Source organism: Arctopsyche grandis, chromosome 1, assembly GCF_051622035.1.
Source record: "Arctopsyche grandis isolate Sample6627 chromosome 1, ASM5162203v2, whole genome shotgun sequence".
Taxonomy (NCBI): Eukaryota; Metazoa; Arthropoda; class Insecta; order Trichoptera; family Hydropsychidae; genus Arctopsyche; species Arctopsyche grandis.
In genome coordinates this window covers 9,044,417-9,058,755 of record NC_135355.1, presented here as the reverse complement: position 1 = coordinate 9,058,755, position 14,339 = coordinate 9,044,417, and the positions used below count along the sequence as shown (strand labels likewise).

At 33.3% G+C, this 14,339-nt stretch overlaps 1 protein-coding gene across 2 annotated transcripts in view; it reads left to right on the top strand.

Annotated features, from left to right (window-relative positions):
* Window positions 1-14,339, top strand: part of Sox102F (transcription factor Sox102F) — a 202,332-nt gene that overhangs the window by 177,514 nt on the left and 10,479 nt on the right. The window lies entirely within an intron of this gene.

The following is a 14,339-nucleotide window of genomic DNA, read 5'->3' as shown; positions in this document are numbered from 1 at the left end:
TAACATTTTTTTTACTGATAAAATAAAAATATATATATTATAATGTTAATATACATATTTGAGTATTCATTACATAAATCCTGACTTCTCCGGAAGTATTTATTTGGAAGACGAATTTTTATGACGAAGTTCAATCTCTATATAATATTGTGCTATTCTGTATGAATATTAATAAAGTTTAAATTTTTATAACACTAAAAGAAGTTTTCTAAAATTCCAACGTGAGTACACATATGTACGTACTTTTCAGAGAAAATGTACATAATATTTGCTTTTAAATGAATGTTTAATTCTAGGGAATTTATAATATTAGTTATAAAATAATAAATAGATCATAATTTACGGTGGAAAAAATCGTTAAATAAACATAAAAGATTTAATATTTTTATTTGAATTTCCCGTAAAACCTGTAGCAGTGTAGCACTCGTATTAAATATAATTAGCCGATTGTCATATCGTTAGCAGCCATAGCTGTAGTTGTAACATAAATTCAACTTAAATATTACACAAATTTAGATCCGAGTGGCTTTTCATCGCGATCGTTAACGGTCGAAAATTCGGGGTTTCGAAAATGAAATCCAACACTGTAACGAGGGGGTCGTTAAGCGGCCGTTAATCCGACATAAGAGACCGACAAGACAACTCACCCCGACCAATAACAATTAAAAGAGTCACTTTTATCCAATGCGTGTTTCCAGAACCGTCATCTTGTTCGTCAGCTCGTCATAATGAACGGTTTGGCCAAAAATATTACACCTCGGGCTTTGCAAGTCCATAAACCTTTCATTCTCCCGAGCAATCATTTTATTATCGTTTCACCGGTTTTATTGCTTCCATCATCACAAAAAGCTTATTTCCTGTTTGTCCCACTCTTCTCGCTGATAAACTTTTTAATTCGAACGAACCGGAACCGAGAACGCCCCAGCTTTAAATATTCATCGGCATTGGAATCACGTCTGACGGTGACAAATGGAAAAAGGAGTTTTTCTTACAAAAACAATTCGTAATAATCTACGATTGAAAAATATACTCACGAATGTATTTGCTAATATCTTCAGCAGTCAATTTATATGTAATTCCAAATTATATATTAGATTATAAATATATATCATACCACAAGTTTGATTCCACTGTGAAAATGGTATCCATATGAATGTTTTATCATATGAAATTCGGCATATGAAGATCAAAATGCAAAATATTTTATTTATTTATTATCAAATGCGCTTAATGATATATTTAATTTTATTGTAATATAGCTATAGAAAATTTATATGTCGGTATGCTTGGAACCTGAGATTAAGATGCCAAATATTTTCTTTTGGTCGGAAGAATCTCGCTCAAGCTTACCTCGCTGTATAAACTTTCCGATATTCACTCCACCAACTTTTATGTGCCTTTCAAAGAGAAGCCGTTGATTGAAAACTTTATTATTATTATTATTCAAATAGACTATCGGCGCATACTCCCCGCCACTGTCTTCCAGTAGCGTACAGGGTGGGTGGGTTGGGTAAGCGAAGCTCGCTTTTTGTCATTATATATTCAACCCTTCTTTTTCTCTTTCTTCTCTCTTCTTCAATTCCGTTTTTTCATAATCGTTTTTGAATTTTTACCAATTCCCAGCCCTGAAAGTTTAAATCACAGCAAAAGCAGAAACGGGGATGAATTGAAATTGAATCTCACAGTGAAATTACTTTGGATAAATTTCGATTCAATGCTCAAGTTTCATTTGAATTTAACCAAATACATACTTAGCGCTTTATACTATTGTCTGCATAAAAGATATTTCCATGTATGTATGTGCATATGTACATGTCTTAAATCAATAAAACGTAAGTCATACCATGACACTTTCCATTAATTCTAATGAACATGTTAAGTATTAATGCACGTGCTTTTCATTTTACACTACATGGGCTTATGTCATATACGGACTTATTACACATATATGGGCTTATGTCATATACATACAGATTTGAAACGGTTAGGCGTACTCGTGCAAGTCACTAAAATCTCGATCACGGAACATTTGGCACCCAAAAACTCCATCAATCGCCAAATATTGTACTACAGAGAACTGGACTTTTTGCGGAATAATCCGTTTACCATTTGAAACATGTATGTACATAGTGTTAGTATTGTGTGCTAAATATTGCACCACAAAACTTTAATCTTTATATTTCCTCATAAAATAACATCTATCAAAATTGTTGATTTGTTCAGTTAGTTTCTATGTTTATTCCGGGCGTGTATATGTGTGATCCCTATGAATATTTTTTTTTAAAGCTCGCGCTATATTTCGACGAGTGTTTATTCGCGAGTTTTGTCGGGTTTTTGATATCCATTTCGTTGTTTGTGTGTTTGAGACTACTTTAATTTTGCAACAATTCGTCTGCTACTCGTCGGTTTCTGCAGCTCATAAACCATTAAATTGAATTGGCTAGTAAGAAGAGACCACTTTACGAGAACCAAACCGACGCGGACAGATACAAATTCATTCTTACGATTTAGTCTACAGCGGCAATAAAAGTCTGAAGCGCTCTTCTACGGCTCAAACAACACGAGATGAACATCAACAGTTCGATTCGATCGAGACATCTGGATCTTGCCTAGAATTTGTTTTTATAAACTAAAATGATTAGATTCCGATGTGGTGTTTTAATCCATTTTTGGCTCAAAAATTACTTGTTAGTGAATCTTTCCATACTTACAGAAATTATATATAATACATTAATGCACGTATTCAGAATAACTGTATGGCTCTTTATAGAATTTATGTTACATTTATTATATTCTCTTGAATAAAGACCTCTCTATCACGTTTGAATTATTCCTTAGTTTTGACTACACTTGTACATATTACCTACCTACATGTTATACATTCATCTAAAATTAAATAATAATTTACCGTAAGATCATTATGGAAATGATAACGATTTGTATTGTTTCATAACACTAGCTCTGTCTTTTTCATACAAGTAAAAAGTATGCTTACGCGCTTCCGTAAAAGCTCATTGTCAAGAAACAACATGGATATGTCACTTTTTTAATATACTTATTCAACCTTAATGTATCAATTTAATGGATTCTCAATTGGTCTAAGATGCATTTTATAATAATAAATACTTCTTTATATTCGAATCGCGATAGTTTATTTTTGTCCATTCCGCTTTTCCAACTCAAGTAGTCAGTCTCGTTGGTTTCCTGTAGTCTCTTGAAAATTTTCTCTTTATTCCGAGCTATAAACAATTTTCCAGTACGTTACTTCCAGAATGGTCGTTATTGTGCATTTCCACCGGAAAAATATTACTCGAGTACCCCTCTCAACAACTTCAAGATAAATAACGTTGGAAACATTCTGCGACTATTAAATTTCCTCGTCAATACCCTTTCTTTTTTATTTTATTTCCGTAAAATCTTATTCGAAGAACGTTGTATTATTATTGTATAGGTGCCGAATAAAAACAGCTAATATATCGTTATTGGAAGGGCAAACAAAACCGAGCTAATGCTACATATAACATCAAAGGGATGAATTGCACTCGGCAATTGCTGAAGCATTGTAACACAAACAATCTGCAGTGTATTTTATATTTTCGTATCGTTCTTAAAAATGAATTAACTCCACATACATATATTTACATACATATATATGTATGTGTGTATTTTTGCAAAATTAAAATATTTTTTTCGATTTTAATGTGTAATATAGGTACATCTTCATACATACATATGTATATACGTACAAATCTATATAATATAAAATTAACATACACATGTGTTGTACATTACGGTGTGTGTTTATTTCTATTTCATATTAGTTCATATCGAAAATACAGGTTACAATCATTTCAATCATTATTTACCAAACTATTGGTCAAAACTATTTCTAATTGATGTATTAATGGAAGAGTAATCAAGCATCTTCGGAGTAGTTTCCAAATCTGGCTCAAAATAAATTCATATTAATACGATTAGTTACGTAATTTTGTAACATGGTAAAATAAGTCACACATAAAAGTAAGTTCATTATTTAGATAAATTAAATATAATATTATTTCAAATCACAATTTAAAGGCGATACATTATAGAAAAGGGGTATTGTTTTTTATCTTTAATTTATTCATTTATTATTATATGTTAGGATATAAAAAATGGAAAAAGTTATTTTTCATCATACATACCATTCCTGAGGGAGTACGACCTCCCCGTTATATTACTTTCTCCCGTTTTCTCTTACTCGATACACTGATTACTCTCGTAATTGTAAATATTATCCACGATGTCAACAAAGGTATTTGTTTATTTGAATTTCAACGTAGACTTGAAAAAAATGTCAATTTCAAAAGGGAAGCTGTATTTACTGTTAGCCTCTCTTTTAGTGTATCTCTCGTTCGACATCTCTGATTCCCTTTGCTGTGTTTCGCTTATTTGTTCAGTGCCGTCCGATTTTTGTTTTATTTGCACCACTCTTATTCCTGGGGCGAAAAGCGCAGACAAACACCCTTTGTCAGGCGCAAAGTCCTACGATTTTAATTCGCTGTTGACTTTTGCTAATTATTAAAGCACGGGTCATTTTCCGAGGGAAGGACCACCCTGCGTGTTTGTTCAAAGACGCTCCCCGTGGAAAAGCGAGAGAATGGAGGGGACGAGTGCAAATTTTTCCAGAATATCATGATATCGTGGCGACAGTCGAAGCCAAGAATAATTACATTGCACCCGAAGATTTTGCTACTGTTTGTTCAGATGAAATCAAAGCTGACATCTTCTCTTGCATGAAAAGCGGCACGAGCTAGCAGTCTGGAAGCTGAGAAGCTCTACATATTTGGACAAACTTAAGCTCTTGAATGCGAGGATGCATGGAAGGCGAACTGAACTATACCAAAGACGACAAGTACTCTGAACTCAAATATTAATCCTGCACGAAACATATTTACATACACATGTATGTACATTTGACGATTGTGTCTAACGTATACATGTGTATGTAAATACACAATTTCTACCATAAATACAACCTTTTATAAGGAATATTTATTCTATTTCCTATTTTAGTATAGTATATTTCCAAATTTAGAATATTTGCTGCGATATAGTAAAATTGTGGTATTCAGTCTGAATTTCGTCATAATTTCCACAATCAAAAGGCACTACGAAGTGCATACTGAATGTACATATGTACTATGTACTTACTACTTATGTACGCATAAATTCTCAACAGACACGTACATATGCTCAACTTGCAACTTAGATTTCCTTGTATACGCTTCAGTATGCTCGTAGACGTCTTTTGTAAAAGGTAAGACTTCTGAAACGCTCATGAACACAAACTCTTATATATGTATATATATATCTATGTACACATATGTAAGCTACTTAGAGTGTTTGATGCAACGAGACTGTGTTTTCCCCATTAATAAACACTAACGTCATTACGAATTTGTATGAATATTAATTCCCAAGCTTACATACATAAATATATGTATGTATGTATGTACATATGTACATAAGTCAGCCTTATTCCTTGCACTAGATATGTTACCCTCTAAATATCGTCGATATACATACATATGTGCATTATACATTTGTTGGTATCCAGTAATATTACCCATCAAAATCATTTACATGTACATTTATTGTATGAATGATATACCTATGTATATATGTATGTTTGTACAGTCCTTTTCAAACTTTATCTCGTAGCTCGGGAGACCAAAAGCGAACAAAAATCCGCTCAATATAAGCCCGCCCACACCGTGTGGTTTTGGTCGGCCAATTAGTCGCACGATCAAATCAAATATATACAGTTAGATGGAGCGTGCCACACCCCTCAACTCCTTGGTCTAGTCGCGCAACTAGTTGGCCAAAAAAGTCGCACTGGCTTATATTGAGCGGATTATTGGCCGCTTTTGGTCTCCCGAGTTAAAAGACCCAAACTTGCGTGTGTTTACATGCGCTTCAATGATATGCGAATATACATATGTATGTATACAATATTATCCGTACATATACATATTATGTAAATTCTAAACAATGCACGAGAGGAGAAGCGCACACGTGTTTTACATTTTATCCACATTGATCCTCAATGGTGTTGACGTTTTGTTTCCGATCCTTCTCTCCCACACCCCCTCCCCTCATGCATTCAACATTTCCCACCATCGTTTCCACTTCTAATGCAGAGAAGGATCCCCTTTGTGTCTGGAGACTGTTTCCGGTAGACGCAAAAACACCAAGACTCACTTTTAGTACGAAAAGTGTGACGCCAACTTTATTCACGTTGACTTTAACTTCACTTTTTAATGATTTATTAGTGTAAAGTACCTTCGGAGTGGACATTGTGGTGTTTCGAGTGCTATTGCGCGTGCGCGGCACGTGCTCTCATAACGAGCCTGGCCACTCTCGAGGGACTTAAATCACTCCCTCCCCCCCAAAAATGCGAAAGTAGTTAAATTCGCAGTCCCTTATATTAATATTATTATTATTTTTAAGTGTGGGTGAAGAGTGTAAAGGTGTTTGTTGTGCGCGCACCCAAAGTCTACGGAAAACTTTTCGTCACATAATAAATTGCTTTTTTGATAAGTTCATTCAAGTTTGTCGATGTCATTACAAAGGAGACTTTTTTATCCTCTTTTTCTACCACCGACTCAACCCCCCCCCTATTTTATCGTCATCCGCCCCCTTACAAATTTGGAATCGAAAGATCAAAGCGCGATTGATTAGATGACGTTGGAATGGTGGTGAGCGACATCTCTGCGCTTTGCTTCGTTTTTATTTTGTAAACATTTTAAAAGAACGTGTCCATTATTATACTTAATACATATATGATAATCTATGGTATAGTGCTTATTATTTTTAAATAAACACAATATTCAATGTAAAATTTTGACATTAATACTGAAAATAGTAAATTACGAAAATATACAATAATCAGTATATAAATACACTAATATTTCAGTATATATCATGTTTTTGGTATCAACAATTTAATAATCTTGACTTTTGCTTAGAGCTGAGTCGCCAGGTGACGCATCGTGGACGAAAACAAGAATTATTGACTTAAAACATTTAAACAATAAAATTAAAAAAAAAAACACGAGGGAAATGTCGAACACTTAAAAAATGCGTATAATCTCACGATTTTTCTAGTTTCGTACGCCAAAAACTATACTTATCTTGTCCTGTTATGACATGATAGAACATTTATGGTGACATTTTTTCTTTTTAACTATCAGTGCAGCCCCGCCACTACAAATTCTCACGAGCCGCCACTGACATAATTATAAAAAAAGCACGTAGATACATATGTAGAATATGTTTTAAATTCACAGAAATGTCGGAAACGGTAACATCATCGCACACTTCGTTACGATCATTCGCAGATATATCACAAATCGAGTGGTATATAATTTTTTTTTAAAGGATGGCTTTATAAACAAAACATAATTCTACGATTCTTTTCGAGTTTCGTATACGTTAGAAATGATAGATGAATCGCACGTGTCTTCAAATAATAACAAAAAGCACATTATATTCTACTTTAAACCATCGCCACCATGCATCGCGTTGAGTGTTTTCTTCCTACATCTCTTAATTCACTACCGACCCATGAGAGAGATCTGAGGAGATCTATCTATGTTATCGAGACATGGATAGATAAGGAGACGTGTTTATTTGATTATCGGGTAAATTTACGAGTAGCGCCTGTTGCGTGCACACCTCACTCTCTCGCCGAGTATACATATTTTATTTATTTTGCCCGATGTATAAGAAGTGTGATTTCGGCTTGCCGCCAATCGTAACGAACAAATAAACAGAACCAGAGTTCAGCTTCATATCTGACCGACAATTAATTTGGTGTGACCGACATTGTATGTATCTTTAGCAATGCTTCAAAGAAACCGCACGAAGTAGCGCGGTCTCGATACATTTTATATTTCATTAATTTATGACCTGTCAATATTTATATTATCGCCACTTGCGGTAAGCCCGTAAGATATGACATTGCGATTTAATTATACGAACAGAGTCCACTAAATTTTTGCAAGCAATTGAAGTCACTTGACATCATTAGATGTATTGTTGTTTCGACTGTGCAGAAGGAGGGGGTGGTTGTGTAATTGTACGTGTAGTTGGGGTGGGTTTGCTGGTTAGGACCTCTCATCGGTTAAGGGAGATGGGGAGAGCAGGTTCAAAAAGCAGACAATAAACAAACGGGCATAAAAAAGGCAACCACTCCCCTTCTATATAATAATGAATGAACGTGGAAACGAGATGTGGAAAATAAAACAGAAAGCTCAAAACAAACAGTACCGGAGACAAGTCATCAAGCACTTTAATGAGAAGACAAATATGTTTCAAATTGATGTATATGTATATATACGCTGTTTTCATAATGTTTCTTTCTTCATTGATGCAAAATCTCTGACGTGACTTTTCAGCGTAACAATTTGCTTGCTGTACAAGTCTTTCTCATAACGACCTTTGCTGAGATGTGCGGAGAAAAATTGCGAAAACAAGCATTGCTGCAAATTTAAAATTCTTCGTACTTTAAAAGTTTCCATATAAAAAAAATCAATCGGGTCATTGTACATTCATAGACATACACTATGCGCTTTCATAACACGATTATGTTGTTCATTTATGTAAATATATACATACATATGTGTATGTATTGATCTGACGAATCCATAGTGTTTGTACTGGCAAGTAGCCCTCTTAGCCGATGATCAATTGCAATAAATATTTCATCAAGTCATAGTAATTTTTGGCACTTCATCACCTGAAATGTTCGGATGCAACAATTTAATAGCATCATATTGAGGTAAAATTTACCGTCTTTCATGATTGAAGTGGTATATATTTAATTAAATTTAATAAATCAAAACTAATTGAATATCTCATAAGTAATTTTTTTCTGATTTATTTATATAAAAGATGTATGACTTTTGCGTTATAAAATAACATATGCATGCAATATTTGAGATTGTAGGATGTAAGTTAAACTTGCAATTAAATAAATTAAAATGTAATTGGACTGTACCGTTGTTGAAACAAGTTTTGCAGGATAATTAGCGACTTACTGTTTTAAAGTACCCTCGCGTTTAATTGAATAAAAAATTATATCTGTATGTAATTATTATTGCATGACATTATAGCCAGGTGATTTGGAAATATTTTACATGCATAATTTTATGCGAATTATAAAACTTATGGGACAATTGCTGATTATTTTTCCACATTCAAAAGAATGTCGCATTCCTATATCTTTATATGTATATATGTATGTACATATGTATGTCGGTATACATAGGTATATACACAATTAAAAAAAGTATTTTGATGTTTATTATTATCAGTGATTCCAGTACTGGATTTGGGGCAAATGTGACCTTCCTTCAATGCTACCGGTATTACGAAATAGATTTCCAATCTTTTATTTTCAACTCTAACTTCTTACATTTTATTCGTATTTTGCGTTAGAACGTCAATACAGAATTAGATGGTACATATGTTCATAGGAAGAAACCATTGTGTATGTAGATTAGCGTATTGAGCAACGAATTTAGAAAATAAATAATTAATCGTATAAAAAAGAGGATAATTTATTCAGATGTTTTTCAATTTTCCACTATTCAATTGAACAAAAATACAAGCTTATCGACAATTTATTGGTAATTACTAATTAACTAAATAAACGAATACCAGTATTATCAGTAGTGGGAAAATTTTTCGTTAAAACCAGTAGATGGGGTGTTTTTTAAATCCCTAATTTATACATATGTACATATGTACGTATTTATGTATGTATAGGTAGATATTAAGGCTTCCAATCCCGGGATCCCGGTGTTTTCTGGTACCGTGAATCCCGGTGCTGAAATTAGTCTGTATACCGGGATTACGGTGCTGGAAAAATTTCCTTAAAAATATTATTTTTACAAAAATAATAAGGAAAAATCATAAAACAACATTATATAATGAACAATGGTGGGATGAGCAATGACAGTCATAGTCCATTTGTTTTCTCTGACCCTGTTTGACGCTTGCCGTTCCCACGAAATGGTATGAACGGCCTGTATTGTGTCATAGATTTTGTGCTCAACTGCAATTATATTTGTAGCATATTTTGACTGATTCGAACTCAGAATCGATCATTGATTACGTTTTTAGGAACTAGAAAAAATGTGTCTGTGTGGGTGTCTATGTGTCAGTGTACATATTTTGGGGATTTTTTGAACACCGTTCGTTCTATCGAACTGAAACTTAGTATCGGTTACTGAAATTCTTATCGATACGACGTAATTTTTTTTCAAATTTTCAAGATGACCGGAAATGGTACCTTCCATTATAGGTGTTTTTTTTTGTTTTTGAATTCAATTATCTCCCAAACCGCTAATCGAATCGGACTAAAAAATTTTTATAAGTAATAAAAATTATTAATTTTATACCCAAATATTTTTTCCTATACCGAAAGTAGTACTTCCATTCGAGAAAATCAAGGTTTTTTATGTTTTTCTCAGAAACCCCTTGGTTTATTGAACTGAAATTTTAAGTTTAATACCAAGTTATCTATAAAATTTGGTAAGCATCCGTCAACCGGAAGTGGCAGTTTCTCTCGTTCGATTTTTCTTCCACAATTTTTTTCGACCCCTTAAACATGTGATCTTTACGAAAAAATTCTAGTATAATTGTTGTATCACTATGATGAAAAAAAAAATACTAAATACAATGAACCAGAGGTGGGATTTTTTCTCTTAAAAACGTCAAAAATGTTGTGACCGTAATGTTCTTTCTACACCTCCTATCATATTAAGCTGAAAATATATATTTGTATTCTTTATGTAGTTAGAAAATATATATTTGTATTCTTTAGTTTATAAGGTTTTGGTCAGAATTCGTAAGCCGGAAGTAGAACTTTTATCTTGTGTAAGTTTCCCAACATTTGTTTTCAATTTGTATTGAAAATGCTCATAGCCGATATGTGTGATTAGTGACTAATCACACATATCACTGATTACATATGTACATAGATAAAGTTGTGGGCTGGTCACATCCTAATTTTTTTACATAAAATCAATGTAATTTCAGTTTTTATATTAGGTGGATTGTTTCGATGAATAATTACTAGACGGTACAAACTATTTGTAAAAAGTGATGTTTTTTACTTTATTTGATTACGTTAAAGGATGTCTTTTATTTAATCTTAGAAATCTAGAAATGGATGCGAACCGAAAATTTAAGGAATGTAGCCATACACTCAAAACAAGAACGCCAATATGAGGAGTATTTTTTGTGTGAAACATCGTGAGAGTTTGAAATATGAAAATATGCAATTGAACATTTTTTTCCGTTTTTTTTATCATCCATATCGGGATCCCGGGATTGGAAGCACTAGTAGATATGTGTGTTCTCGCTTTTGGCAGAACTGAAACAGCTACATGACGATTTGTAGAGGTTGATTTTTAATCGAATATAATGAGAAGGATTAGAAATTATTTCGTGGGTAGAATTAGCATCTTGTTAGCAAATTGTTTACGAAATTCTCTGTTAAATTTCTTACAGTTTTCAATTTAACATAGTACATATTATGATTTATGAGGATGAGCTTAATTTCGAAATACATTGAAATCGTCATTCTTGAATTGAAAGGATTGAATCAGCATACATCCATCAACAATCAAATATTTTCAATACAAGTTTACACTGTGGCTTTTTCTTGCTATTCAGAATTACATATGTAAATACACGTTGCCAAATTCTGACAGAAAAAGTCTGGCTGATAATTATTCGTACATAAGAAACCATCGAGAAAATCAAATCAATTTATCTACTTCCATTTTGGATTACCAGATCTATCAGTCAAATAATATTATACCTACAACTGAGCTAGCTGTGGCTAATTATGAATAATGTCAAGATTGTGGAATTTTTTCCCGGTGCGAACTATGCATCATCTGCAAGGAGGATTAGATATCGCGAGAGACAGAATCCGCGTGATTTATTCGATTCGGTCGATGTGCGAAACGAATCAGCGGTGTTTCATCTATCAAAGTTATAATTGGACTAAGACGATCGTTCTTTCGCGCCGTAGCGTAATAGCAGGAGACAGGCCATCATGGTGGTGGGAATGGGCCTGGAAATGTTTTCCGCGCCGATTCTGCGTGTGGCATTTCGAGAATTTGACTCGGTTATTAGTCGAGAAATTAAACGGTTCCGGAGGACGAGATCTGGCAGCCGAGATTTCAGCAAAATTTCAGCACAGTTGCGTATTTTTGACAGATGTAACTGCTGCAATCGCTAAAACGACCGCGTCGTAAAATATAGATTATTGCCGTTCGTGAAAGGATTTCTTGTTCTCCGGCAAGTGGGCATGTCCGGTTGAATATGACATGACGCACACGAGATCCCATCGGCTTTTTGACGATGAAATATTATTATATTCTGTTTACCTAAATAATTTTGGGTCACCAACATTAAATATCGCATCAATGAGACTATCTGGCAGTATCAAGTTTGAAAAATTATACGTAGTTTTGCATATAGATGTTGCATACCTATTCTATGTAGCTATTCATATTAATATTTACATTTTGTGATATTATAGGCGATGGCAAGTTTAATATGATGATGGAATATACATATGTATTTTGGTAAATTGAGTCATTCATGATTCAAAAACAAAACTGAATTGTTGGTGATTTAATATAACATCAACGAAAATATGAATTTAAAATATTTTACATAATATATTACACGTTAGTTTTGATATGTTTAAAGAAATCAGATAAAAAGTAGGTATATAGAAAAAAAATAAAGTAAATATCAATTTTTTTTGCTGTATTACATGTAAAATACTACGATTGGATTTAAATTTTAATATTTGTCCATACACTAAATAAATACATGTACTTAATTATATAAATTTATTCAAAATAGTTTCAAACACTGTTGTTTTTAAATAAAAATTATGGACTGCTATTGAACTTGTTTCATATGAAAGTTGTACATGCATTATTTTTCCTACATACATATACATATGAACCGTTGTATTTGAAAGTGGCAAAAGTCCACAGTTCTTCATTTCGAGAAATATTTCGCAAAACATTAAATATGATGTTTTGCGAAATATTTATAGCGAATGGACTATCGAATTAAAATAAGTAATAACAATTTGTGAATTAAGTGAAACAGAAATAGTTTTTTTGGAACTGAACATTGGACATCCGCCACTTTCAAATATAACGGGTCATATGTATGACACTAACAAAACACACCAGTTTTAATGTAGAAATATTTACCTATATATATACACTTTCTACATATGTATCGAAGATTTCATACGTAAGTCAATAATTTAAATAGACCACACAGTCACCAAGTTTGATTATTTTAATACTAAAAATTCTCTTAGTAATAATAAATAATAAATGATAGTGAACTGCCGAATCACAAAATGGCAATAAAATTTCCGACGTGCCAGATGGCGACGCAACACGAAACGGATCCGTCTTTCCGGGTTTTGCAATACACAACGTGAATCCAAAATTCACCGGAGATAAATCAATCGCACGCACATTATTATTATATTTATGATTTACCCCTTTTTGTCTGCGCACTGCCGATAATATTATTAGGAACAAGCGTTGACGCGCTGGAGCGATCGTCTATTAACCGGTCGCACAGCGTCTGGCCGATATTTATCCGATTAGAGTTCAAATTTTAATATTATAACAAAAATCTCTACCATGTCACAAGTCGTTGGTTCGTTTAGATTTGAGTTTATAATATACGTGTGAGCGATTTTGACTGTCGGTGGGCCGTACTGTGTGAATCTACGTCAATCGAGCGCTGCACGTCACATCCAAGCGAGCGATTCCAAAATACCGACCTGTGATTTGGTATTGTTTATTAATAAACTGTGAAGTACGACCGAATCGTCACAACAAACAGGATCACTGTGATCTATGGACGGACAGATGTGGGCAGTATTGCAATTATTGACCGGAATCGGACCGTGTGAACAGCGTTTTGCATGAATTTTCCATGTTTCATTTTCCCAATCGGCATTTACATATTCTAATTAGTTCTTACAGCTGAAACGGGTTTTCTCTTTTGATATTCGATTGTTATCATATCTCGCAAAACATTAAATATAATGTTTTGCGTTAACAATATGTGAAAATACTGGTGACATGTAATATGTTTATTATGCTTTTCTGAGATTCTGGACATATTAAATTAAAATAAGTGATAGCAATTTGTGAATTAACTCAATCATAAATTTTTTTTGTTTGAGTTAATTGTTAGTTTGAGTGTTTTTGGAACTGAAAATTGGACTT